This window comes from Geosmithia morbida (assembly GCF_012550715.1).
Source record: "Geosmithia morbida isolate 1262 chromosome Unknown scaffold_16, whole genome shotgun sequence".
Taxonomy (NCBI): Eukaryota; Fungi; Ascomycota; class Sordariomycetes; order Hypocreales; family Bionectriaceae; genus Geosmithia; species Geosmithia morbida.
Window position 1 is genome coordinate 249,845 of NW_023336203.1, and position 4,096 is coordinate 253,940.

The window sequence follows — 4,096 nt, forward strand, 5'->3', positions numbered from 1 at the left end:
ACCATCACAAGTACCATCACTCCAAGCCTATGCACTGGTGGTGTATGCAGTACTCCGTACTTGTGCATTTATGTTCTCATTCCCCTCTATTTATCTTTCCTCTGGATACCGACAACAATCATGGAGAGATCCTCTTGATGACGAGGCCAAATCGAAATCTCTTGCCCYCCCCCCCCCCTCTCTTTCACACACACACACACACACACACACACACATTCTCTCTCTCTCACGAGTCGTCTCTCCTCTCACGAGTCGCCTCTCACCCTCTTCGGCACATTTCTTCTTCCCTGCACCAATGGCAACCACATGAAAACACACCCCTGTCTCCCCCCCACCAAGCGACTAACGAACGATCACGGTACAGAGGTACAGCAGACACGCACGCACAGGCTTACGTCGGTTGGGGACAGAAGTCGAAGCTTCTTAGCGACGGCCCTTGCCGAAAAAAGTCCTGGTTCGAGGACTGGTGTCGCCGTGCCAGACAGCCGACTCTTGTCTTGCGGAGACGCCCCCTGGATGCATGACGATGTTGGCCGGCGCTAATCTCAATGACCCAACACACCGTCTACGGAATATTACAGGTAATAATATATGTGCTTGCCGTTAATGCGACTGACGCTTCTGTTTTTATCTTTTCTCGTCTGTCTTGGCTCTTTTGGACGACATGCACGAAAAAATCAAAGAAGGGAAAAAAAAAAGAAAAAAAGCTTGAAGGGAGACTTAACGCTGGCTGGTCACCGTCATGTGGGAATTCGTCCTCTTCCAGTCTGCCAATCGCCGCCGTCGCATCGTGCCGTCTTCTCCCTCCCTCTCACCTTTTTGCCGCGTTGCCTGCAATGATGCAAATCGGCTTGGTACTCAGAACATTTCATTACAGTCCGCGGACACTCCGCACCCGTACCGCACTGGCTCGACATAGTGGCTCCGCTCAATGCCATCAGGCTAACAATGCAAGCAAGCAAGCCACCACATTCCTACGGAGCAAGAATCTTCAACAGTAGAAGCAGCTGCGGGTATTATCACGTACGTTAGGTACGGAGCACAGAGCTTCAGCCAGCCTGCATGCAAACCCACCGTGGCCAGTCCCGAGTCTTGGCTACGCCCGTAAACGTCTCGTCTCCGTCTACCGAGTACGGAGTCGTGGTGGAGCCTTTTTGCCCTCATCCACAACTCTACTCGTCACCGGCGGTCCCTTGTTTTTGTTTGAGGCTCGACCTTGACACTCGGCCTGGTCTCCGCGAATGGTCTCATTCGCTTTACGGGTGACGGAGCAGAACTGCATATTCGGTATCTGGTGTACAGGACTGACTGTACGAGCATATCACCCCTCTCATCCAAAAAAGAAACGACCAGGGCGCGCTCCGAGCTCTGAGCTCTCTGCGACGTGGAGACTGGAGTGCAGAACTGACGCACGCATCATCCACGCATTGCTTCTGCACACCCATGCTTACATCCTCCATATCCCACAATGGCCCGCGCAGATTGCGGTGCGCTTCCGTCTCCTAAAAAAAGCTGACCGCTCGGCCTACCGCTTATTTGGGACGGAGATACCGAGCTATTCGTCCTTCTCTTTATCTCATCATCTCTCTCTCTCTCTCTCTCTCTCTCTGTGCGCGTGTGCGCGCGCGCGCGTCTCTCCTTTTGCAGCTTTGACATGGCTCTACCGGATATTGTTGGCATGCTATTATTCGAGAGAGGGAAATCATTCATACTCGTTGCATACTATTATTATACTAACACCCTGACGTGCTAGCAATACCGAGTAACGGGTATTGGTATACATCTATGGGTTACTGCTAACAGTATAATACTCCGTACTACCCAGATAGATACTCGTACACGTACTCGTACGGATACAGTTTGGGCATAGACAACATACGACGTACACCCTGTCCGTACCCTGCCACGCCCCCCAGGCTTTCATCCACGCCCCTCCAGGGCCCCTCACACCCTTTTCCTCGCTCCGGAGATCTGTCTCAATCATTCCCAACTCTAGGGATCAACCAGTTCATCATTTCTACGCGCGGTAGTGCTCTGCCATCACACCCTCAAACGCGTACGCCCCTGCATGTGAGCCCGTATTACAGAGTACGGCTGTACGACGACGTACGGAGACGCTCAATTCCCAATGGGATGGTCCCTGATTTCCTTTGCTGTCCCTGCTCAGTGCTCGGTGCTCTCTAGACTCTCCCTCGCCATCCACACTGGCAAGCAGTCGTCTACTCGGGCAACCATGTCACGTTGACTGCAAGGGTAGTATTGCTACTAACAGTAGTGGTGGGTACGAGCACCAGTATTACTCCATCGTAGTAGTACTACGGGTACTCCATCGTGTGTAATGCTTCGTCATGACATCCTGCCCACCGGCCACACCGGGGCCTGCGTGCATACAGGACTCGTACTTGGAAACAGCAGATCCCACCTTTGGCCGTTCGTTGTCGCTGCCTTGCAAGCCACCGTGCAGCGCCGGGAACGAGACCGTTTCTTCCCCTTCTCATCGTATCTTGCTCTCGTCTCTTGTCCCATTTCGGAAAAAGGAAAAAAAAAAAAAACCCGGGCTGACAGGTAATATGTGGTGTGAGAGGAGAAAAGGGCTCCTCCCGCTTGGGGCGGACAGGGAAGACAGCGACGATGCTGGCAAGATTGACCCATTCCCGGACCAGGTCGATTTCCCCAGGCCCGAAGTTGCATCATCGCCCTCATGGAGCCCTGTCTAGGGGGGGTGGGGAGAGAGAGAGGAGGGGGCGGGCAAAAGCAAGACGGCATGGGCGTTGCTAAAACTGGGAACCCTGCAATTGTCATGCATCCCTGGAGGGACCAGCATAACGTTTCTCATATTGGCAGCCTCTGGGGGGGGGGGGGGGGTCCTACCGAGAGGATTCCAACGGCCAAGGATCAAGGACACACGCCAGGGACACACATACTCGTACACCAGGGTGCGAGGAGAGTGACGGGAGCTGTCCATGCCGGGCCAGTTCAGGAGCCCACAACACCCTTCTTTCTGTTCGTCGGGGGACCCGCGGCTTGTTGGTGGAGTTTTCTTAAAAACCCCCGGATAGCCTGCACAAACACCCAGAGCTCCCGATTTAGCTCACAGAGTCGTTCCTTTATTCTTTCGCTCTTTTTTTATTCTGATTTATTTCATCATTTTGCATTTTACCATTCCGTCACGATCCGGCAGAGTTATATCATAACCTCCTTCCTCTTTTCTCACCTTCTCTCTCGTTCATCGTCCTCCCCCCGCCTCGTTACAAGCCACCGCACAGCTTTCGCCTCGAAATACGCCACTACCAAGTTGTCGTATATATCAACTGCCGACCGTCACACCAACCTCTCAAGACAACCAGAAAACCTGGAGACGATACTGCGGATAGTAGCAAAAGTCTTGTTCTCGCGTCCGGACTGTCTCGCGTTGCGATAGTGGAAGGTCACCGCACTCCTGTGGTCGCTCATCATCATCGCCGTTGCATTCACACCAGAGGGGAACGACATCGGACGCTGAAAACCGTTGACCTACTTGAAGGCAATTCGGTGATAGCCTCCTCTTGTCCAGACACGGAAAAGACGTACCCCCTTCCTCTCCTCGGGCAAACTCTGTCGCGAAACGCGCGTGTTTTCAGACGACAGTCAGCACGTCAACATAACCAAGGTTGTGATTGCTAGGAGGGTTATAGCGCAACTCACATATAGGCGCCTGGGATCGAACAAGGAGTGGTTGAAAGACCATTTGACCCAGTACTCCGCGTCGCAGATTTCTTCTTTTTTCCCTGTCTTGTGGGAGAGGAAAAAAACAGGACGAGTCAGAAACAGGAAAGGAAAAAAAAAAGCCGTCTTCTGTCAAACGTCGTCATCATCAACACCATCAACCACCAACACCCATCATTATTATCTCTCCCCACAGTCCGGCGACCAGCCAGAGCAGAGGGCTCGGGCAGGTCCCATGCGCTGCCGACAGTCTGGCGAGCGACTATCCTCAAGTTGGACACCACAATGTGGACTATCAAAGCAATAGGCCTTTCATGACAACAAACCAGCCGGATCGCGGCAACCCTCAGCAGCAACAGCAGCAGCAGCAGCAGCAGCAGCAGCAGCAGCA